Raw genomic sequence first — 26,644 nt, forward strand, 5'->3', positions numbered from 1 at the left:
TTTGAACATGATTATATACATTCTTTTGCATTAGACTGTTTAAATAAATCTTAAAATAAATAATATTTATTTATTATTTTTTAATATTTTTATTAAATAATAAAATAAATATGAATATGCAGAATAGGCAGGCTTCTGAGCTTCTCTTTATGAAGATTTGAGTTTTAATATGATCTGAAAATATAGTTTGCATTAGAACTTGTGAGCTAAGGTGGTCAAGTGGCCAGAAGGATTTATATAAATGTTACATCCCTGTTCACAAGGCTTGCATTGCAAAGTACCACCTCTACATGAAGTGCAGGATGATGGTACTGCTTTTCCCCGTGGGTAATGGTGGGTGTCCTTCTGGCAAGAGCCAGCTGGTTGAGGATCAATTTAAGTTACAAATAATTTCAGCACAACCTGAAAGGACTTCACCAATAAGGTGAAGATAACAGAAATAACAGAATACTGTTATTTAACTCTTTTGTACTTCCTTTCAGGCAAGGTGAAGCAAACTCAGAATTTTAAATTTAGCAAATGTTAATTGATTATTGTTGTCTCTAGTTTTTATCTTTTATTTTTTTAATAGAGAAATATACACAGAAATCCTAAAATGGGCAAGAAAAAAATCATGGGTCAATATTTAGGGAGAGGACTAAGCTGTACAAATAAAATCAATCATGGTAGCAGGTTAAGTAATGCACTTTTAAAGCCTGAGAGGAATATCCTAAAATTACCCACTAGCTAAACACATAGCATGTGCAACCCTCTGTAGGCTTTTTCTGATCAATTAGCTATACATTAAGTCAGGAAACTATAGGGTGAAAACACAAACAAGATATCAAGAGGCCCCAACATCTCTAAAGAAGATCAAAGCAGTGAAATGAAGTGTAAGAAACCAAAGACTGAAAAGCAACTGAAACTTAGTAGAGGTCATTTTTGTCCAATATAAAAAATATTATTCTATTAATAGGGGTAGAAGTTCACTAGTCAAACTACTTAAAAACACATAAAAAATATCAGAACATGCTAGAGCTTTGGACCTGGTTCTCTCTACTGTGTTTAGTATGATGTATGACCAACTAGAATCTTCTCCAAAATTTTCAGTCATGGTTCAGGAGTTAGCACAGACAAAGGATATTTCTCAGTAAGTTGTTTGAATAGGTCAGCTTGGTTTTAGAAAGTTTAAATGTGTACAGACATCTCTGTTTGAACTCAGGGCCAGAAAATAAGTACTTGCATGTTTTGCTTATGACATAGCTGTAGCCACAAGCTGCTTAAACGTCATGCTGATCATAAGGTAGTGAGTGCTGCTGATGTGAGCAGGAATCTGGCAGAGTTGTGGGCTATCAGACAATCATGGTCATTTTTGCTCAACCAGGCAAAATGAGTACAAAACTGCTATTTTTATTTGGGGCATTTTACACTCACTTTACACTGCTGCAAGTGTCTGTTCAATTTCCAGGAAAATTGGAACGGTGTCCTATGATCCAATGATATGGAGCAAAGACAAACTGAGGATAGAAGAATGCTAGAGAAAAGATTTTTTTTTTAAAAAAAAATATTATTATTCTAATATGTCTTGGGTTTCAAGTCTTTCTTATTGAAACATTCAGGACATAGATCCAATTCAATGTACTTGTTCAATTAAAGGAGCTGAAAGCTATTGTGCTACAACAGAAGACCACAGAAGCTTCATTACTGCACATATGTGAAGCCCCAGGAAGTAAAAGTACACAATATTATAAATTTTTATGAAATTCAGAACAAAGAGGACCAAAACTTGGTTTTCAGTAAAGTTAGAAGAGGTAAGAAGTTATTAATACTAAAAAATAAACCTGTATTAATTTAGTGAAAGAACGTACACAAAAAAGAAAAGAAAAAAAAAGAAATGTTTTCCCTTCTGATTTTAAACATACCCAGCATAAGTGTTTTGCAGAGTTAACAGAGTAATGGATTCAGAGCACAGTGATAGAATTTTTTTCTTCACAGGGAGAAAATGTACTTAGAAGAATACCAGAATAACACAGAATATAGAGCTCCACGCGATAAATTGAAGAATCTGGCATGCAAAGACTAAACATGCAATTCCTGTGCAGTGAAAAAGCCTTTTCCTGAGGTTCTAAATTTTGCCCTTGATTATCTACAGAATGAAATAGAATGTGTGCATGAGGCAGAGCACATCGTGCACTGGAAGGAGAAGAGTTAGTAATGGGTGGGAAACTACATGATCTAATCTGCAGACTGCACATTTTCAAATGCCACAGTCTCAATTATGTTGAATTCAAAGCAAAATTGAAACTGTCCCTGGTCCTGCAAATCCCATCCTATCAGCCTCTATCTGGATTTGCTTGAGGGACCTTCTAAATAAATAATAATAATAAATAAAAGAGTTGGGTTAAGTTATATATATGTTTTTAAAACAGCTATCATTATTTTGAAGTGAAATGGGGGCTTATGGCACAGACACTCTTTTGTTAAAGTTAATGTACCTTGAAATCTTTCGACTCAGCACAGCAGACTGTCAAGGGTGCTTAAAAAAATAGTCCAATATTCTGCAAAGCTCTTTCTGCAAGAGGGGTCTTGTGTGAAATGATAACAGCCACAACCCCAATATTGTTTACAGAAATACAGCTTTTCACTGCAGAGGCATCACAATGAAACGTGAGAGGAAAAGGAAAAATGAGACAAAGACTTTAGTTCATTATTTTTAGAAGGTAATAAACCTTCAAAATTTTGTCTGCATATTGCATTTTTTCCTGGATTCATTCAAATAGAGGTCATAACGTTACGAGTTTATTTTAAAGGTACCTTCTTCTTATATAAAAAGAAGGGAACTTTCACTATATGGAGATAGACAAAATCTTAGGATTTTGTGCCTGCAGATGTAGGGCTGCCCACCTTCAAACCTCTTGTCCTCTTTTGTTTCCTTGAACTACCCTCAGCAGCTCAGAAGTGTACTTCTGGAAAGCAGAGCACTCATATTTGGGCACCCTCATGTAGCTCTGGATTGTTATGCAATGCTGCAGGTCTTTCCCATCGCAGCTCCTAGGTCAATGCTGTGCTGTGGGAACAACAAATGCAGTTGTGCTGCTTGTTTTTCAAACATTAAAAGAGAAGTATAGAAAACTGCTTGGAGAAGGAATTCCACACTGTGTTTGTGCTTAGTACCTGGTTCTTTAGTCCAGAGAGTGAGTGTGTGGGCATCTCTAGATTTTTGTGGTCCAGAATAAAGACACTGACAGAACATTATGTACTGCAAAGCTGTTTTATGAATTTGCTCTCCATAAACCTAACTGCTTACATTCCACCTACATGCTGTCCAAAGTTGGAAAACAGATGCTCTGAATGTTATCCTTCATCTCTTTATGCTTCAATTTGCTCTACAGTAGTTGTGGTAAAAACAGTGTTGGGAAGAAAAGCATATAACACATTCTAGTCTCTCAACTGCTGTGAGAATGGAGCACACAGTACAGATCTGTGCATGTATTAAAAACCAAAATTATAAAAATACAAGGAACCTTAGGTTTTTAATCTTACTGCAATTATGTTCATATTAAAGTATGATCCAGAAACCAAAAGACTGAATTCAATTTATAAAGAGGTCTGCAAACACTGTTGAAAAGTATGGTACATAAAAACACATGTACTGTTTGCAGAATACAACACAAAGATAAATAAACGCTCAGGAAGAAAAGGAAACAAAGCAATACTGATAGACAACAATCTTAGTATTATTTTCAGTTTATTTACACCAAGTATTTTTATGAGCATAATGTCAAAAGACAGATTTGGAGATGGGACTTGAAGGAAAGCAATGATGTTACTTTGGAGTGTTTCTTCCAAGCGTGAACAACATGAAAGTAAATGCCTGAGAATGAATCAAGTGGGTGATGAAGGGTATTATCAGTAGCTGATTAGAAGCAGGAGACAATCTCTTGTTTCTGAAGGAGAGATAAAGTGGGATTAGGTTATGAACATAAAACAAATAAATTTGAGAGTGAAAAGAAGTCACAAGCAAACTGCAGACAGAGCAGCAGATGATCAAAGGATAGGGAAATGCACATACACAGCAGCATTTCATAGCAAAGCAGAGATATTTTTGTTGTGTACTAAATAAGCAGGATGCTCTGTAAGCAGGACCAGGGCTTTTCCTGTGCAAATAGGCAGGTAAAGATCAATATTTCAGTCAGAATAAATGGGAGAAAATTAGGGATATCTTGGATATAAGAAATCAAACAGGAAAAATCATAAATTCAAGTGATTGACAGAATGACAGTTCTGTCCACAGATTTGAAAAGGAATATTAGTGGCATGTCTTCAGCTAAGGAATTATTTTAATCACACTTAGCTTGAACTGTTCAGTGAGTGGTATAATGAGTTTGGCATCAAAAGGGAATAGATAGTAATACTGAGACAGGTATGCCAGCCAGCCTGAGCTGTTTCTTAGGAATATATTGCAGATGTTGAAGTGTGGAGGGTGAAGAGAGGGGGAAATAAACAGGAACAACACTTGAAGTTTATGAAAGTTCCCAGAGGAAGTTAAGCAGAATATAAAGGATGTTGCTAAAGGACAAGCTGAAAGAACAGCTGGAGGGATACAAAAACTGGGAGATGGGATGATCATACAAGGCAGAGAAAGGCAACACCTCAGCATAAGGAGCATGAACAACAGGGCTGAAATCAGGCAGCCACACAGGTGTTCTCATGAGGCAGCACACTGATCTGAAGTCAGCTGGTGGCTGGGGTTGGTACATCCACCACCAATATTGATATTTTATCAACATGCCTGCCTGGCATATACAATTGCTGTCCAGGATGAATATAATGTGGCTGCTTTCTAACAGCTTCATAGAAATTCTGTCAGTAAGAATATACTATGATATACTAAATAGAATTGAAACTTTGCTTCATTTACTGTTCTGTGTTGACTCAAGCATACACAGTTATAATATCCATTGTTTTAAGAAGTTACTGACCTGGAATTCTGCCCTGTGTCCATGGAAAGACTGGTTGATCAGAAGGTGAAACAATATCTGAACAATAACAGTTTATATTTTTACAGCCTGGCAATTTAATTAAATCTACAAAAATTTAATTTTACATTTTACAGTGCATAAGTTGTTTTGTTATCAGTTTTGCTACAGCTGCTGTAGGGGTGGCATCTTTTGGAAGGCAAGTTGGGTGGATGAAACCAAACAGAGCAGGACTTCACTCAGGGAAGAACTGCACTGAAGTGCAGCAGACCCAGGCCTGACTTTAAGGTAACATTTGTTGAATGTACTGAAATTATAGATCCAGTTACAGTGAACTGCAGAAAAGGGAATACAGTAAGCATGTAAGAACTGAGTTAATGCTTCACCAAGTATGTCTAACCCAGTCACTCAACTTCAGCAGTGTCTGTAATAGATGTCCAGGGAAACATAGGCTGTGTGTAATACTCCTGAGCGCTCACTCACTCTGACTGTTTTCTGCTTCAGGAATGACCTGAGCCCACTGTAGTTCATCTATTTGGCAACCACAGTAGATCTTTCTGTCTGAGTATTTATTGCTTCTGCCCTGGATTGCTTATGAATTTTTACATGCACATCATCCTGCTATGAGGAATTCTACAAGTCCATTATCCATGTGAAGAACAAACTCCTCCTGCTTGTTGTCAAACTGGCTGCACCTCATTAGACAGTGGAAATCAACATTTTCACTCACTCCAGCCTGCTCATTATTTTACACTCCACTATAATACTCCTTTCCATCCAACATGATGACGTCAGCTGCTATGGGCCTCTGGCCTTTTATAACCAGTTACTAACTTTAAAATGCCATCTCTGAAATTGTAGACTTATTAGAATGGGGGTTTCTTCTTTATTTTGTTTTCCCATGTTCATTTAAAACATCAAAAAGACAGTTTCAAACCCACCTATATTTTTTCTAGTATCTTGGACTCTGTTTTTATTGAACATGGAACGGAAACTGGAATTTTTTTTCATTTTGAGTCCCAGCCTCTGTTTTGGTCCATGGATTAGCTTCAGACAGCAGCCATCAGAGAGTACACTAATGTTTCATTACAAATAGAGTGAATTTTTAGTATAGGGGATAATTCTTTTTCCCCTAACAGTTATGCTGAGGTTCACTGGAAAATCGTGAGTTTAACAAAACTAAATTTCAAAGTTTTTTTTTCTCAAAGGCTTTTCTATTCTACATTTGCTCAAGCTCCAGTACAATTGTCTCAATTGTCTCTTAACTCAGCTGTTGGACTAGTTGGTGTGCCACTAGAAAGCTTCTACTGAAGGCCTCAAGCTCTAGGAGCAGTGTATTCCAAACAAATAGTAATTAGTTAAACATCCAAGATTGTTCTTACCTAACAGTAGGATATATTGCAACACACACAATGTATGGTTGAACTGATGAACTCTTTCTCCCACCCAGGAACTGGTAATGATTTCACATTAGCAAGGCTAATTGACATCATGTTTACTTGCTGCAAACACTGACAGATGAACAAACACATTTCAATTCCTAAAAAAGACTCCTGTGCTTAAAATAGTTTTAAAGAGTTTAAAAGGATTTTTTTTTCTCCCAAGTAGCAGAAATTAGAGTTTTAATTTTACAGGTATTTTTCACAGTTGCAGACAAAGAATCAAATTCAAAATTTGAATCTGCAAGAAATTCTAGACAGGGATTCTCATCCTTAGAGATTCCCTGGTTGGTTTAACTCAAGCTTGAGATGCTTCTTTGCTGTTATTTCCTCTTCCTCTGTAGCTGAGAATTGTTTCATTAATATCCCTTAACAGGAAATTAACTGAGTCCTTGCTTCTCCATGTTGCATATCCATTATTTTGCACACATGATTCACTGTGCAAAGAGTTTAGTGTTGTTCAGAATCTTCAGCATTGCTGCCTGGGTTTTAGGACAGAAATTATTAGAGGCATCTTGAAAACTCTGAATAATCTCTTTTTGCTTCTATCTGCTTACAGAGTTTATGTAGATACATTTTGGCATTTTAATTAAAAGACAATAGCTTTTTCAGTCTAATGCCATCCTTTCAGATATTCTTCCTTGTTATTGTTTTCCTAATATTCTGTCCAGCTGCTACACACAATTCACTGTACTTTGTCCTTCTCATCTAATATTAGGTTTTTTAGATTTATGGGAACCATTCTAAACTTACAGATTTTCTGTGTTCTTTCCAAGGATATTGTTCAGCTTATAGTGTATTCTTTCACCCTTTGTTACTTACACAATTGATGCTTTTTCTTACCTCGTTTAAATGTCTCTTGGTTCTTTTTATAGTGTGATGAATTTCTCTACATTTGTGTCTGGTTTCATACTCTTTTGTTCCATCACATATTTCTTCTAGTGTTTGTGCTTAGCCCTTTTACACTTTTTCTGTTATATTTATACTTATACCTGTAATATATTTAAAATACCACACCCTTTTTATTGCAATGTAATATAATAATATATAACACATTTATATTGCTGCAGGGAAACTTGGTTACACAGGCTGAGCTTCATTCATCAGCACAGAGTTCCAGTAAAATGTCACTCCCCCTCTCCAGCACAAGAGAGACTTTGAATCCCCCTCTCCAGCACAAGAGAGACTTTGAAATGCACCAATAGCAAATAATTTCCTTTTTTTTTTTTTTTTTTTCTGGTCATTGCTTGCTGTTTTCAAGTCACTTCTCATCCTCCATCCCTTACTGCTTTACACAGGCCTGTTTTCTCTCACAGTATAAGCAGGACTAATTATTTGTATTGTAGTGGCATTCAGACAGGCACATGTCATCAGCCTCTTTTGTTCTAGATGTTGTTGCAGTATCTAGCATAGGAAGGTTTCTCTTCAGAAGCAGACTATGGTGAATGTTAAGCGTGTATATCCCACCTTAGCACTGGTTTCTCTTCCTTTCTGGAGCAAAATGAAATTAGTGATATCCCCTAAAAATGAAGTACACCTTGATACTTGACCGAACTGGGACACAATTTATTTAAGGTGAGATTTACATTACTTACAGGTGGATGTCTAAATCGGGGATAATTTTCTGTATTTCTTTTATGAGGAAAGGAGATATAGTCAACAGGATTAATGGAATACAGGGTGTAATTCATCTCAGCAAGTGTAAATAAATATCTGTTACAGCATGAGATGAATTGTTCCCAAATCTTCATTGGCACTATTGAGTAAATCCCTACAGATCATAATTAAAATTTAGTCAAATAGATTAGGTGTAGTGACCTTTGTTTATCCAGAAGGTCTGTGGAAGATGTAGGAATTGAATGTCTATCATTAGATTTTAGCCTATATCTCCTAAATAAATACATTATGGTTTATTTTCTGCATACTAGCCTGATTCTTTGAAAACTGTACGTGAACTTTCAGGTTAATGCAATGAAAAAAAAGTGGAGCAGAATCTCTTTGCTTGTATCTGCTCAACAGGATAACAATAAAATTCCCATCACTGATTTTAAAGGATGCCATAGAACACTCCAGGCATCCACAGATCCAGTATAAGACAAAAGCTGTCAGACATTTGCTTCCATTTTTTTATTGTTTCTTTTATTATTTCCAAGGCTGTCATACGCTCAAAAATTACATTACAATCAGTTAATGATTTAATGGAAATAAGTAAGACAATTCCCTTAGAGCTAGTAAAGCCCCAGGATTAGACAGATTTCTGTCAGGTTATAATAAACCTTCCTAACACCTACTGGGCCCAGTTTCATATCTCTTCAAAGAATCAGTTAAAATACCACCAATAAAAGGAAAAATTGAAAGAGCTTTTTAATCACTTTGTTTGTCCTTAAAATCATACAAAATACTTTCACAATGACACCAGCTCATGGAAGAACAACACATAGGCAAATCTTTTTATCATCTTTATTTAAGGGTATTTTAAACAGTGCACAAAGAACCAGAATTACTGTTCAGGTGTTTCTCATTTATTTCAAAGTGACAATTTTTTCCCATACATCCTGGTTTACACCCATTAGGGTGTGAATAACCTGATGAAGTGCCACTGATGCAAGAGTTATTTTACTTTTCTGGATTGCTTGACACATGAGCAGTGAAGAAGGGCTGTGACTGCAGCAGGTGACACTTAGTAAAGGTTTTCAAACCTGATGATGCTCAGCCTTTAGTTCCTGGCCCCTTTTAAGGGGCTCAGGGTGTGTTAGGGCTCTACCTTCTCTTTCTGAAGAGCAAGACTACAGCAGCACCCAATGAAATTTATGGGAGAATGACATGAGAGATGCCTCACACAACTGATTGCTCTTTCTTTTTTCCATTGCTTTCTCCTATTCCATGATATTTATTCTAGCAAAATACAGCAGATCAACCGCAGAAGGCTGAGTGCTGAACTGAAACTCAATGCAGATCAATGCAAAATATGACTCTGATTGGTAATTAGTGGTTAGATCTGAGTACTCCACTTGCATTTTCATTGCAGGAGTAATAGATAGGAAAAATGAAGATTTCTCTTCTTTACCTTCCTTTACCTTGCAAAATGCATCAGAATCCACTGTATAGCTACTGCTTTAAGATTTGCTAACTATGAAATCAAAATGTAATGCATTTCTTTGTAAAACTCCCTTAAGTACTGGGTAATTTTAGATAAAGTTTACCAAATCAGTCTCATGCTGTGACCTCTGAAACACTGAAGAGATGTCTTGTGTATCCCCTCTATCCTCTCTGCTTGAATTAAACACTGAAGTTCTTTAAAACATGCATTTTAATTAGTTTCTGGAGCTAAAAATGCCACCTGTGCTGAATGGTGATTCTGAGGGAGTTCCATTAGTATTCCAGAATTTCTTTGAAAACCATCTTCCATGTGACAGATGGCAAAAGATGGTATATGAACCAAGTTAAATAAATAATGCAAATAAGCATGGATATGTGACTTGTGGATGTCCCTTTTTTTCTGACCAGATTGTTATAAAAAAGGCTCTATGTGTCAATAGCATTAAAAAAAAAAAAATCCCCATTTAACTATTTTTAAACATTTATTTTCAGTTATTCTGAAATAATGAACTTCAGGTACCTGCTACAAATGAGGTTGATTTACCTTTCAAGAACAACCATAAACTTTATGTCACAATTTAGCAGTCATTAAATATTGCCCAGAGACCACCATGCACATGACAGCATTATTCTGCCAAGAAGGAGGAAGAAAAAGCATGTTAGTCTTGCAAAGCCTAGATTTAGTATGTCCTAATTCAGGAAGGAAGAAAATAAGAAATCAGACAGGGAAAGAATCATATGGTAGATTGTTTGTTTCATGGCTCTAATGCTACATTGATCTTCTTCATATTGTCTATTATTCAGAAATAAAAATTGGTGCTGCAGTTATTGTAACAGTATGTTTCCAGTCATGCAGCACTATCCAGGTATTAGCAATTTATTGGGAAGGCAGTATCATTTACGCATCCGCTGTTCCATTTCTAATTGCCTGACACTTATTTAGTATTGAATGGAAGGACATAGCAGAGATCATTGGAGCAAAACTCCTTTTCTACTCTGCCCCATAAGCTTGCCTGGCTTTCTAAGATATCTGCAGACAGTCACTCACTCTACCTCTGCTACTGTGAGAATTGAGAAACTCAGGATCCGGAAAGGCACCAATTACTGTATTTTATGGGAATATATGTTGTTCATTTCTAAGGTGGTAGAGGGCAAAGAAAGTCTTTTCCTTTTCGCATACTTCGCTGCCTCTCTCTTATTAATCAGAAAACTTTTTGGCTCAAGCACAGCTTCGAATATATATTTTTAAGGTGCCTTATCCTTATTGATTCTTTTGTGACTTGGAGCCTTTGAGTCCATTAACATAAGAGCCAGCACTGCACTCTCATGTACCTAACCCTGTGCTTCATCATCTCTCTCGAATCTCATTCAAAATGTGGGACTGACATGGACTAAAATCCATGTGGTTAGCATTGTATAGACCTTCCATTAAAAACTGGATTTCATGGCTAATGTCTGCTTCAAACGTACCAGATCAATTTTAATATCGTTATTTCTAGCATCTGCCAGAGAGAAGAAGGTCGAGCAGGAAAATCAATAAACCCTACAAAAAGAAGAAAAAGTATATAATTAATATATTCAAAAGCTTCAGGTATCTGGCAAATGCTTATTAATCCCTTAGAGTTCAGAACTGCTGGTATGAACCTTTTTTGGTGAAAGTAATCAACAACTCTGACCAGCTAATAGTGGATTGTTCCTTGTCCATGATTGGCCCTGCCACTTGCTGCTTGGTGTGTCCTGAGCAGTCCAACTTAATCTTTTTTCTCCAGCTCTGCCATGAAAGTTTCCCCTAATTAACTGGAACGGTGCCTAACAGTGAGGGCTGAAAGGATGAGTGATGTTTGCAACAATATCATCAGAACAGATTTTGTATTGAAAGCAAAGTTAGAATGAAAGGTAAAACAATATTTAAACTTGAAATACGCTTTTCACTACAGGATTTTTTATACTCATTTAGTCTTTTAGTCTACTTTGCATTATCTGAATTCAGAATTCTCTTTAGAAATTGTAGTTATTTTTTAATTTCAAACTACCTACTTCTTGGCCCTGCCTCATTCACAAGCTCAAACCTTGAAAAGTCTGTCAACCAAATATCTTGGATTTAGTTGTATTAAGAGAGGAAGACGTAGGCTGTATCTCATTCAATAAAAATATGTATACAAAGATATTGTATTCTGCTATGTCAAAATTAAATTCCTTTCTCACTTAAAATGTTGTGCATTAAATGATACTCAGTGACAAATTATCAGTAAATTCAAACAATGAAATGTATGCTCTTGGTCTTCTAGCATTCCCAAAACATTACATGCCATTTGTTTAGACTGCAAAATAAACTTTATCTTTTTTTGTGATAAGAGAAAAAATTTGAGCTTTTATGGCAGACTTTTAGACTCCAGACAACTGCCTAAAAATGTAAACTCAAAGCTGAGCACAGTCCTTCCTTCAGTGGACAGGAGGGAGGGTGTCTGGGAATGTGCTCTTGGTTCCACCCAAACAGTGACCTTGTATTTTCAACAGCATCAGTCCTGTTTTGTCCTCTGTTAATGAGCTGTCTTATAATGTGACTAAACACTTGTGTGATTTTCTGCTGACCAGTCACTTCCCGTGATTGCTGCCACATCCACTGTTCTGCTTCTGCACGTCTGGGTGTGGGACAAGACATAAGGTGCCCTTTTAGCTCTGAATTATTTGTCCATATGAAACCAATATAACAGAGAAGTTGCTGAGAGACCAAGACAAAAAATTGTTTCACTTGATAGATTATTAATCTATTAAAGACCTTTCTTCAGAATAGATTTCTACTTTGCTACTTTCAGTCTATTTGGCCTTCCGGAAACAAAAAAATAAAAGAAAACCCAACAAAATAAAACCCCCAAACCAAGCAACCAACCAAGCAAACAAAAAACCAACAAAAATTTTAAAAAAATATAATTCTCCTTCTGGCTGGTTTAATTTTACTCTCTCTGCAAAAGGTACTTTCACCTTGAAGTGAACCTTTGATCGTCCTCAGCACAGTTCTCACTTTAAAGGGATGGGTGGTGTGAGAGAGACATGACAAATCACAAAGAGAGTAGCATTTTATAAATTGGTGACTGTGTAAATGTCAATCTGTAAATGTTTGTTTTTATCCCTGAAACCGTCTCACTTGATTTTGCCCCATCAAATGCAAGTACTTGAAAATTCCACAGGGAAAGCAAAGACATTGCTTATAGCTCATTTCTTCCTTTAAATGTGCTCTAGATATTCAAGCTTTGAAAGTGTCTTTGTTCTTGCATTTTTGTAAAGACAGTTTTCCTCAGGGATATGCCAATAGTAATCACTGGTGCATCCACACCATAAATTGAAAATGCACATTATTGATTCTGTCAGAATTGTTGATGATAATGCAAAATATTAAGCAAAAAAAATTGTTTCAGTCTTTTTCTGGAATTAGTTAATCTCCAATTCCATGAGGAGATGGAATAGGATCTGAATCTATCAGAGGAGTCTGTATCAAACAGAATATAATGGTGGAGTGCTATGAATATAAGGGTGCAGAATATAAGGGTCCTGTGACTGTGGCCTGGGAATGAAGGGGAATGCATCTGGTTTGTGTCTCTGTCATGTGCCACCTGCATGATCCCAGTCAGGGGTGTCTTTGCTTCATTCTCCCATCCCTCTGTATGCAAATACAATAAATAAAGATGCATGATTTATGTTAACTACATCCTAACTCAAAAATAAAAGACATCTTGATTAATAAAACTATCAGCTTCCAAATTTAAGATGAAAAGAAACATATTTTTTGGCTTCTGATAGTACGTAAAACTGTCAAAGAATACAACTTGGAGTGAATGACTAAATGTTTGAGCTCTCTAAGGCATGTCTGACATGAAAAATGAGACAGACATGAAAAATATCATTTTTTTTATGCAGTAGTATGCTTCTTCTGTGTCTGTGTGTGTGTTTTGACTGTTTTTTCTGAGATTGTACTTAATTATATTTTATTTGAAGCTTTATCTTTGCCTATGTATTTCATAAACTAACTTTTTTTTTTATTTTTTTTTTATTTATTAAATATTTTCCTCTGGCAAGCAAAATGTCTCCAGGTGTATTTTTAGTTAAGTTTGTGTAGGGGACTCAAAAGGTATGTTTGATGAAAGAGACCTGATACACAGTAGAAGAAAGTTTAGATTTCCTGAAAGCTATGCTTAGTTAGAATTGGCATTTGAAGAAAAGGTATTGAAATACACTGATAAACAATAATGCTCTAAATTTGTTGGCCCAAGAGACATTTTGCTGTTGACAATTAACACAATGAATTGCAGCAATGAAATTTGCCTTAGGCTAAATAAAAGCTTAATACTTTAAATCCGGATTTAGAAGTGCTTTGCCTTTCTGTGACATTGCTGGTTTGTGCTAAAGAAGAATGATATTACAGTTTTCACTATGAGTATGTTTTTAATCATGAGTGTTTGATACATCCAAGCACAGCAAGAATGAATAAGAGATAAGTTGCTGACCCTGGAATCATTCAAAATATAATTCCTATGTAAAGCAGATTATCATATATCATGGTACGAAACTAACATGCCTACAAATATTCTAGGGGAATGATACATTCAATGGCTTCAGATCATCTGGAATAAATACATGACTGAAGAAATGCTTCACATTGCTCTGCCACAGATATCTTTCTACCATCTCTTGGATACACTTGTCTGTTCCAATCAAGGGAAAAGAGTGATTTGTTTGTCTGGCCATCTACTTTTTTTCCTACTGCTGTTACTTGCTATCTTTCATTTCTTGTGGGGATAACTTCCCTACCTACTAGAGTAGAAAGAAGAAAATATATTATCAGGGAATAAGGGAATATCCAACAGAAAAAAAAAAAAAAAAAAAGAAGTAAATCCACTTGAACTTAAGGAACACGTTAAACAGGAATAAATTTAACAGAGGTGGAGTCAGTGAAGTCAGTTTCAGGATTTTCACAGGATATCTGTTGGAAATAGCAAGGAGAATTTAGGATTTTGGTAGTAGACACTCTCAAGGATGACCAAAATCTGTAGTGGATGAGCTTAGTTAATTCATTCAGAGACTGACTCCCTCTTTTGTGATCTTTTAATCAAATGAGAAGTATACATTAAGTTCTGACCAATACATCTCAGCTACCTACTGCATCTGAAAAAGCTTGTGAAAAAGTGATCATGCAAAAAAATACAGCCAAGACTCTATATGGGTCATTTGGCCTGGAAGACACATCACTTACCCTTATTTTAAACATGCAGCTCAGATTATGATACTTTGCGAGTTACAAAGAAAGGAACCTGGCCAACAGTTTCCCTGTCAATGCTTGAGCTTTAACTTGTAGTGGATTTTCAGAGGATTAACTTTAGAGGAATTTTTTTTGCTACTTCCTCTCTGGAAAATCAGGGAAAGTGGGATCAGGAGCTTCTGTTTAAGATCAAGGACACAGCAAGATAAAGATGGCAAATGTTAAAAGTCCTTTACCCATTTAATATTAAGAAACTATAACTACACTGGATCAGACCATGGATATACCCAGGCCTGTATCTGATCTCTAGCAGCTCCAAGCAATAGATGCCTGTGGCAGTAATTTTGAGATTTGAGAGTGTGTTCACTAGCAACGTTGTCTGCTCATCAACACAGAAAATGACCTACCCCAAGATATAAACCTGCTCAATGGACTAGCTTCACTTCATCTGCTATAAACCACTGCTGAATCCCATATTTGCAAAGCATTGGTAATATTAATTTAACTGCAAAAATGTTGATGGAAAATGTATTCTTTATGACAGCTTCTTATCGGAGAATAAATGCCTCATTAATCTTAGACATTTCATGCTAAGAATATTATTGAAGTTAGACAGAATGATGAGTAACATTGTAGGGAGCACAGATTGCTACATGCAGGAATGCTTTCACCCATTAGGCTCCCTCCATACTGTACAAGTCACTTCTTTTTGTTCCTTGGGCTGCAGCATATTTCTTTTCCCCTGCCCCAGAACTCCTGATTTAATTAAAAGGAGACAGATGGAATGGAGTGCACTAAAATACATTTACCTGAGTTGCTCTGGTCATCTTAGAAAAATAAAGTGGAGGAAGAAAGGGAAAGATTCTTGAAACCAACTTCAAAATATTATGGATAAGGATTAGTCTAACCACAGTACCTGTGGGTATTCCCCAGCACACTCTGTTAGCTGTGTTTTCACCTTCTAATTCAATGACAGCGTGACGAAGCTGAGCAGGTATAAGGCGAATTCTGAAAGTTTACACTGTTTTGCTGTGAAGATAATTTAATCTATAATGGAAGAAAATATCAGAACACCCTATTGTGCCAAGATGTTTAAAGCTGTGTGAAAGCTATGAGTGTAACTGATATTTTTGGCATTAAAAACGAGAAAACAGAAAACTTGGTTGCAAGTTCTCCATGGGTGAACTAAGGAAGGCTGCTGTGACAGTCCATTCTTCTATTGTCCGTTGAATGTTTTCTAAATTTTTGAAGATTTGTCTAAAACAAGCCTTTATGTGTTTGATCAGTGGTTTTACTGTGAACAAAGAGAGTCAGAGACTTTCACAGTCAGGTTTATACTTTCACTGTTTCAATAATGTGCACCTGGTAGTGTGACTATGAATGGCAGATCCTTGCCTAGCTCAGAAAAAAAAAAGGATGTTTCTTTATGATTTTAACCATGTGGTTATAAGACTCAGGGAATTACCTTTAAATCAGGTTCAAAATGTAACTGCTCAAAAATATTTCTACCGCACTTTGGAAGCTCACTAGACTTCTTGGCCTGCCAGATGAACAGACATAAACATGATGTGAAACTGCTGAAACATTTGAAGGAAAGAGGAAATTGGGGGTTCAAGAGCAAATTAGCAAGGGCTGTCTGTCACATTCAAGCCCGTCACCTTTTGGCATTCCAAGAGCTTGGATCCACCCTATCCAATGGGCTTTGAGAGTGCCTGGACTTCAGGTGAACTTTTTGGTCACAAATTTAGAAGCTGGAGTGTTTGGAATGTAAAACTCTTGTTTAGCAAAGTGTTTGTGACATTAAAAAAGAATGATTATTTAGAGGCAAAAACTGTTTATTGGTAGCATTTCAGAACAGGCAAGTTTTAATGTGTACCTCTCTATAAATCTGCATAAGGAAAATGAGGTCATCTTGATGAAAGATACATTTTTCCCTTTTTTCAGTGTCTACTCCACCACTAAACAGATCTATTCTTCAGGGATATTGAAACAATAGGTTTGTAAAGTAATTATATTTTGAAAAGTATTTTTTCTCAGCTACATGCATCTAGGTCTGTCCAGCTAGAACTTTCTCCTGTAAACAATAGAAATTTCTTTTTACTTAGTTGGAAAGTTCATCCTGAGATGTATATAGAGCTGCTAATGGGATGTAGAAAAACAAACAAATAATGGAGTGAATCTAGAAATAGATTCATTTGAGATTTATAATGTGAAAATAATTAGCTCAGCCTTTCCCCAATATCTCTATATTGGTCTTTCACAAGGTCTTCCATCTGCAACTTTAAAGTATCAGATTAAATTATTTTATCACTGTGCGGTGCAGTGGAATCATATTCTTGTTTCAATTCATTTTTATCACTGCCCCAAATTAATTCCTGGATTGGTAAAAAAATACATAATTTCATCAGTAAACACTCTCAGTTCACATAGGGTTTGATTGTTGACTAAGAGTTTATTTGTAACTGCAAACAGCTGTATAGAGATACATGGAAAAGAGGTGCTGAACCAGCAATCTGTAACATCAAAAAGTAAATAAAACATACACTATAAAAAAGAAGAGATAAAACCAAGGAAATACACTCATCATTCTTATTACTCATAAACTCTTTGGAGGTTATACTATTTATCATGACTTATTTATTTTCAAGTGTTATTTTATAGACTTGACCAACAGAGTTCTAGTTCTGATGGGAACTTTAAGCACAAAAGAAACAAAAATAGGTTATAAAACCATATGATCTGTCATGCTCCCACTCCTGGCTCTCTTGAAAGAAATTCTGGTTTCCTAAATTTGCACCCCATGGATACATCCATTAAGGATTCATGCTTCAGATCAGGCACTTTAATTAAGATACTTATTGATAGGCATGTTTAAACTTCCATAAACATAAATAAATGTAAATTAATCTGTATAACCTGGTGTTGTTTCTATAAACCTGTTTCTAAAATTCAAGTTTATCCTGAAAAATAGTTCTCCAAAAAGAAAAATACTGTGCTTTAAGCTTGAATATGCATTATCCTTCACGAGGAAATGTACAGTTTTAAAATATTTATTTGCTCAGACTATTATTTCAGGGTAGGCTCATTTGTAGAGAAATAACCTCTTTGTCTCTTTTAGTTGGTGTTATAAATGTTTTTACTCAACATGTCTGCTCTGTGACTTGTGATATACACATTAAGTACTAAAGCTATAACTCATGGAGCACTTTATCTTTCCCAGCCCTGCTCCTGGCACCATTTTCTTAAGTATTTCGCATACTGACCAAAGTTAATAATTTTCACTGTCAAATTGTTGAGAACCTTGTGATAGTTTCTTTTTTTATTTTCTATATAAATTATAAGACTTCAATGATGAGATATGGAAATAATATGACTTCAAATCAAGAAACTAATAAAAATGAATAATCTTATTAGGTAGACATTAAAACATTTTCCTGCAATTCACAGCTAGACTAATCTGACTTTTACCTGTGGTAAAATAATGAAAGGATCCAAACTAGACAATACTAAGGAACAAGAAAAAGTCTAATTATTGTTTTCAGCAGTACAATTACCCTCTTTAATTGCCTATCTTCAGTGATTTACACAAACTCTAGGAATCTTCAGGGAGATAAACGTTATCTATTTGTGAAATAACTAAATGAATCTAAAAAGAGACTAAATACAAACATTCAATGGGTATTTTTCCCAAAATGTATACAAAGAGTGATCACCTTCTTCAAATCAACAAAAAGCAAATCCATGAATTCACTGGTGTGTTTAATCAGTTTTGTAGTGAAATCTGTCTATCAGAGTATGTGTCTCTCATCTTAACTTTTTAATTTTCATTTTCTCCTCATACTCTTCCAGAACAAAATTTCCCAGTGGATAGAGGTTTCCTGGTGTCTTTGTCTACCACTCCTTGATGTTCAGTGCAGAACTTTGTCAAGTCCTAGATGGTGGGAAATATCATAAGCACTTGCTATTTTACCAGAAGCTAACGTTTCAGACCTATTAGTATGTGATGTATCTGAAGGGTGTTGTCAATAGGACGTGCAGACTCCTTGCTAGACTCTTGTGACACATTCATAAAGTGTGTTTGCTGATTTCTCTTTGGCAGGTGCATCTTCTCATATTTTGCAGATATGTTTTATTGTTTACAGTCTTGCAACCAACTCTTGCTGACAACAGATATTTTCTGCTATTGTGGCTTCATGAGGGGAGTTCTTGTCAATTCCCTCACTAGTTCATTTTCAGGCACAAGTATAATTTGTGATCATGCCCTTTTCTATGTACCAAGTCTAACCATTTTTGAATCAAATTTAGTTCCATTCTTTATTGGCTTTTCATGAACTTTAAAAGTACTGGATGTAATTTGTCCCATATCCCAAATCATTTCATCATTCTTTGACAGCCAGTTTAATTAACCCACAGGCATTTGGGTCTTGCTCTGTAATGTGTGTCAACTTTGGGTTAGGTTTTGGGTTGGGATATTCATCAAACTTATTGTAATACAGTCATTTTCCCCCCTTCATTTCAGATAATACATAATTTAATGGATTGCAAGGCCAGAAAGAACCACTGTTATCACCTCATGTAACCTCTCACACAAATCAGGACAATGAATGTCATACAGACTTTTACCCACTTATCCATTTATTTTAAGTGTACATCTGTATGAGTGCTCTGAAATAAATGGCTCACATATTTTCCCCTATCACCTCTATGTTTCCAGGATAATACTCTGCTAGATTTTAATTTTTTGTGCCCTCTTCAGGAATGATTTTCTCTTTTTTCCAACCCAATTGTGCACCCATTTTAGGTCATGGCTATGAATCAGAAATATATGGTTAAGAAAAGTCAATATGTAAACATTAATCAGTCACGTGTCTGAACAACTTAGCTTTTATATTTCATTTTAATAGCTGTGTTTATCTTTTTACACAAGCTCTGAAAAGCAAGTATTCTTTTCAGTTTGTGTTGTCTCAGTTGAGCTCACGCTGAAATCTTAGATGTGAATAAGTTTAAGGGTAGAAAATTTTCTAGTGGAAATGAATGTGTTAAAGCTAAAAGGTTTTTAAAATATGTGTACTCTGACAGGAGTGAGGAACATGCTGAATCACTTACAATGATGAATATTTAAAAATAGGGCACAGATGTCTAATTTAAATACAGAAATTTTCTTGGCATCTTACTAGTTGTTACTACATTTTTTTAACATGTATTTTATTCACACATTCAAATTTACTTGCTCTGATTTGCTTTGTCAACTGCAGGAGGCTGACTGATAATCCACACTTTAAAAGCTGCCAGTGCCTCTCAAACAAATGTGAAATTTAAGTTTGCAGTGGGGACTTCAAAATTGTTCAAAACTTTTAGTTGCTTTGTCATTAAGTTTGGTGGGTGAAAGTGCTTTTCTGATGGATGAGAAAGAAGAGTTAGAGGGTGAAATCCTGGCGCCTTTGATATTATGACAGACCTCCCATTGACTGTAATGGGGCCAGAAGTTCACCTGCTGTTATCTGCTTAGCTATCTGTCTGTACATTTTTAATGTACTCAGGGAAGTGGAATCTGAACACTGGTTTAAAGCTGGGATATGGAAATACCTCTGCTTTCTAAGTGACTCCATTGATTCTGCAGTCTGTAAGATGTGAGGAGCTGCTAATCCTTTTCAAAGCAGCTTCAAATAATGCGATATGAAGAGCAATTTAGTATTCAAGTAACCTGTTTGTAGTGTGCTTAATTTCTCTTTACAGCTCAATTTTAAAAGGTTTATATCCTTTAAGAAATAAGGTAAAATTATTTTTTAAAAGGAATTAATTTTTGACATAAATATTTTCTTGTACAAGATTTTCATTCTAGCTAACATTTTTCATGAAAAAAAGATGAAAATTATCTTCAGCTGTGTTTGTCTAATTTTGCTCAGCTTTTTTTTGCAGAATGTTTTTAACAAAACAGCTTATACCTTATCTGCTTAAACAAGAACTGAGAATCAGCTTTTAGATTAGTTCTTCTCTCAAACATCATATTCTTATAGTGATTTCAAATTTCTCAAATTTTGTTTTCCCAACAAAACAAAACAAACACAAACAGTATTAAAAAACAAGTCTGGAGCTTTTTACCTAGCACATAAATTTGGTATACTTATTATCTAGTCATTCATATGCATTTAAAAAAAAACAGAACAGTGAGACTCTGTTCTTTTAATGAGATACAATAATCAAAATGACAAAATTTATTTTAAAGAGTCTATCAATTCCTCTTTTCATCATCATCCAAATATTAAATACAGCATTTAGTGGGTTCATTAAGGTAATGCTCTGAAGCCTCTTTCATTCCTGGTGTACGCAATTATTATTATATTAATTTCTTTAGAAAATTAAACTAAATTGCATTTAGCTCATCCATACAATGCAGGAATCATAATAGGAAATTCTGTGCCATGGATCATACAACAAGTAAGAACAGATGGCTATCACATTTAGGTTTAGAACCAAAATCTATGAATCTTCATTTATTTAGTGCCTTCTGACTAATGTAAGAGTGTGGGTTTGTTTTCTCTGAAATGTGCATGTGTCCTTCCATTTAACATCACTGGCAGATATACAAGTATTAATAAAATGGTTTTGTGAATGCCTCAGAGAATTTCTTAAGGGGAAGAAACCAATGAAATCGCAGTGGAAGGTGTTTCAAACAGCATCAAGTATTATTCCTGAGCCATCAGCAGCGGCAGACTGAGTTGAATGTTTGGGTGTCCTAAGCCTCCTTCATGAAGGTAGGTTTCTACCTTCAAAGGTGGTAAGGTAAAGGTGGACTTTTGTTGCCCTGAAAACTCAGCTTCTGAGCTTGCTGACATGGTTTTCTAAAGACTTTCCCAGGACAGTAACAGTAAACATAGATATGTGTACATTCTTTCTGTTACACATCTTGTGATGGGGATCTTTCATGGCCAGTGCAGTGAGGAAGTGTTATCCTGACCATCCAATCCCTGGCCATGGTCAGAAACCTATAAATCCTGGGAGGGAAAATAAACTTTCTCTTCCTTCCACCACACCTCGACCTGTGTCCGTGTGACTATTCATCTTCAGTGGCAACAGACTTTAATGGCTTCTGGGTTTTTGTTAGATAATATGGCCACAAGCAAAGGCATTTGATTTTTTCTGGTCTATATTTCACCATCTTCTTAATCTTTAATGTGTTCTCAAAAATATGATGACTCTCAGCTTGGCTGAGCACCTGATGCACACAAATACATTTTGGCCTTGCTCTGACAGTTGCTTGCTCTCTATTATATTCACAACTTCCCTTCTAGCTTTTTGGAAGTTAGAATGCTAGAGAAACTTTGGATGGTTCCAGCTCTGGTGATTATTATTTGTCTATTATCACTCCTGAATCAACTGCATTATCTTAATGCACATGCCATGAAAACTACAAAGATGGGTCTTTATTTATTTAACTGATAATTCCTGTAAAATTACTCCCCTGGATGCCTATCAAGTGATAGTCATTAATATGAGTAATGCATGTAGAACATATAATGTGCACTCAAAGCTATACCCTATTTAATTAAATATCAGCATATAAAACAGACTGTGAACTATTAATTTTTTTGCCATTATGAGCTTTGCAGTTGATATTGCAAACAAAATGCTAAAACACATCTTCCAACAGGGTAACAAGGAACATTACTTCTGTTTATGAACTTTATCTACTTAATTTGTGCTCAGAATTACTTTATAAAAAAAAAAGCAAATGCAAAAATTAATGAACTAGGCATATTTTTTATTGAAAACTATATAACCATAGACATCTGGTAACATATTGTGTAATATTGAATATCTGATAGCTAATAAGATGCAGAGTGAAAGAGAGAGAGAAAAACGATATCCATTCTATTTTAATGGTAATAAAATATCAAAGTAATAAAAATATGCCTTTGGATAAGAACTTCCAGAAACTGGGCTAAAACCTGTGCCATGTAAGGTAATTGTGACCTGCTGACAAGATAAGTTAAATTTCTTATGGAGATATTTGTGATTTAAAAGTCCTGCAAAACAGAAATAAATTACATGTTTGCCTTGATTACCAGCAACTTATTTCCCTGGGGTATTAGTATAATACATAGGGATACTTATATAGCATATAGGTAAATATATTTTTTCTTTATATCGGATCTTTCTAGAATACTATTAATTGACAGAGATAAAATCCATTAGCAGAACTCATTATTTTTTAACTTTTAATTTATTTACACTGAGAATACCTCCTCCTCAGCTGATTAGCTGCACTATTAATGATAATAATTTTTCTTTGCTTTTCCTTTATTAAGACAGCTAATTCAATTTTGTATGGGGATGAACACTATCATACTGGCTGAAAAATATATGAAGTATGTGGTAGTGAAACAATATTGGGGGCTACATATGGGATCAATTCAGCTGTGTTTCATATTAGATGTGATATAAAATGTGCAATATTATTCACATGTTATTAAGTAAGGTGTTGACTTGTACAGAGTGGAGTTGAAAAGTTGAAAGAAAATGTAGGTGAATTTTGCTGCCATATTCTGTAAAGTCCAGTATTTAATTCATGTGAACAAATATCTTTTATTTCTTCCATACTTCTCAAAAGAAGAGAATTAAATTATTGAAATGTAAATGAAGGCAACAGTTTAAATTTTTTTGCTGTTCAGTTAAAGCTGTCACAGGGTACCCAAGAGCAGCTGCAGTAAACACCAGCTATACTATAAAAAACCTGGAGATCTGGGTGAGAGTTATGTGTTTTTACACAGAAATTGCATGTTACTCAATGCAAAATAATTTTTGAATTCACATTTGAAGTGATTTACTTATACTTGATTTCTTTGAGAAATCTGCATTGGGTGGACTGTGACATAGGCTTTCTACATCGGATAACAGGCACAGAGGGAAATGTGAAGCTTTCCTGCGTCAAAAAATCTGTCACAGTCATCTATCTGTAATGTTATTCTGTACGGATTTCTTCATGAATTATATATAGGTTAAAAGAGTTTGCCATAAATAGCGGGTTCACAGAAAGGACAGGATGAACATTTGAACTCAACACTTAAAAGGGGGAAGCCATTTTTTACTCTCTCCTCTCAACTTGCAGTCACCCATCTAATGCAGCCAGCTACAAATGTAACATTAGTTCAGCATTAAAATTCAATAAGCCTCTTTTGTAGTTTCCCCAACAGGTCTCAGATATTGCACAAACAGGCACTACAAGGCTGCCACCACAGCTCTTCCCAAGCACTGCGAGGAAGTGGAAAACACCATGTCTTTGCTTGACTTATGTAAGTCAGGTAAAAAAATGTAGAATCATTGTTTAACCCTGTGAGAATCATTTGGCCTTGTGAGGGTTTTTTTCCTTCTTTTTGCTTGGTTTCTTGAGTTTTTTGTTTCTTAGTTTTGGGCTGTTTTTTGGTTTGGTTTGTTTTTTTTTTATTTTGGAGTCTTTTTTATCCTTCAGACATTTTTGTTGTGCTTGAGAAACAAAGTGCATTTGAGAATGTTGATTGTTCCCAGTGCTGTGAAGAATGTCCACAGACACGAGTGTGAAATTGTAATTAATCATTCAGTTAGTGGATAAGCACTCTGTGTGGGAGTGAAAAAGGGAGTTAATTCTGGGTCTATTTCCAGTGCTATCCAATATCAAGAAAGGCATCATTACAGTTTGAGTCATATGAGCAAAAATGAATGTTTGGTCTGTATATATTTCCTTATAAAAGTGTTTCTATGAGGACATTGTATACATATATTTATTAAATTTTGCTGCATTGTGAAAGCAAGGATTGAGAAAAGAAAGCAACTTTAACCCACCAGACAAATTAAAGAAAATGAGTCTACCCTAAACCTGCCAAAGATGTTGCTGCAAAATACAGTTCCCAGGCAAATAGAGCTGGTTTTACTGCTGAACAATACCATTATAGTGAGAAAAAACCAGAAATGATAGGTTTCTAATGAGGGTGCCAATATAAGTAAATTCAAGCTTCTTAGTGAAACAGTTATTTAAAGAATGCAAAGTGGGTTAAAACTATAAAATAAAATGAAGTTAAGGTGCTTATAACAGAAAGTATTTGTTAGTTCCTCTGGCTTAAGCTCTCTGAAGAAAAAGTAGTTTTCAGGGATGATTAGTTACGCTTTTTGAAGGGAATAGACACATCATTTTCTTACTAAATTTTGTTACTAATGCACGTAAATGTATCTGAAATGAACTGTGAAAAGACAGAGAGTGATTACGTTCTCCTCCCATAGTTTTGTAAATATCACCTTTGAGGACTCTGCCTCTGCACTATCTCTCTAAACTATGTTTCTTTCTGTCAATCTAAATTGCCAAGCTTACTTTGTTAATTCCAGAAATCCTAAATTCATTGTTTATTCAGAACCATTCACAACACTTCTGCATACCATGATCTCTCAGTCATGGCAATTTTAAATAGCTAGTTGCTTGTCTCAGGTTTCAGAAAACAGTGAAATACTGTTTTGCTTCAGCATATCATTAAGGATTGACTCTGTAAGCACTTTTTTGTGTACTTGACTGCTCAATTGGATAGCAGACTTCAGAGGAGTTGTCCTTATGACTTATTGTACTGATGTGATTCTGTTTTGTCTTTGTCTATCTTCACAGGATGCTTATTAGTCAAAAACCCCTACATATTTCAGAATATGCTGAATTAATCTTGTTCAAGTACGTATCAAAAGAAAATATTTTTGTTTCCAGGATGGTTTACCAAACTGCAAATAATGAATAAATAATCTAAACATTGTCATTTTTGAAATGTTCATCTGAAAGCTTTAAGAGGTTCTGAAGTGGCAGCTTTTTTTTTTGTGAAAATATTAAGCTTATCATAACATTTAGCTGAAATAGTTTTTGATGCTTTTAATGGCCTGTAAGGCCAGTGATGAATCTGTTCAGTGAAAACAAAACATTTTGACCAACTCTGTATCTCATTTCCCAAAGAAGATGAAAAAGAACAGACAAGTAACCAACTATTCTTCTTATTTTGTCAAAAAAAAAATAAAAAAATTTTTGTTACCATAAGAATTTTAGATCTCTGATAACATAGTTGGTTTTATAATGTGGTGGTGAGGTATTAATTTCATATTAACAGGATACTGAATATTTAAAGTATAGCACTAGGGAATAGAATAAATATTTTTATACTTACAAGAATATTTGCACAGAAAAAATATTATATATATTAGTAAATATAATAAGTTAATATAATTTTTTAGAATTTTTGTAGAATGCAAGACATGAAAATCACTTTTATGTATTTAATTAATTTAATTTAATTAATTAAATTTAATTAATTTAGCCTTATTTTTGTTGTTTCAATCTATTGATGCAATCCTTGTGCAAATCTCTACTTAGTTTAATTCAAATGTAGCTTAGCCCTTACTTTATACAGTCATTTAATGTGCAAACTGTGATGAAAATGCCAACATATATTGATTTATTATCAAACATAGCTTCTAGCAAAATTTAAAATTTCACATTAATTTTTTTTTTTATTGGGTTTGCTTTATTTCTTGGAAAATTATCTTGTCATATTCTATCTGGCACTAGCTGAGAGCACAGAGGACTCTGGAAGCTTCAGGGAAAATATGACTGTGTGCTCTTTTTTTTTTTTTCCTGTCTTTCTGCCTATTTTTTTCCTTATTCTAATACACCAAGTTTGTTTTTCATTACTTTGAGACCATTTATGAGACAAGAATAAAGTTTTTTGCATGCAAAAAGTAATTAAAAGCTCTTTACTAAGTCAGTAGGTTTACGCTCTTATGCTTAAATGACAACATATAATTCATAGGAAAATAGCATGGTGTGTCAAGCAACTCTTGGGAAAAGGGTTTTGCAACACATTGAGTTCTTTTTTCTCAGCAAGAAACTTGTC

The sequence above is a fragment of the Cyanistes caeruleus genome, chromosome 2 (assembly GCF_971803275.1).
Source record: "Cyanistes caeruleus chromosome 2, bCyaCae1.hap1.1, whole genome shotgun sequence".
Lineage (NCBI taxonomy): Eukaryota > Metazoa > Chordata > Aves > Passeriformes > Paridae > Cyanistes > Cyanistes caeruleus.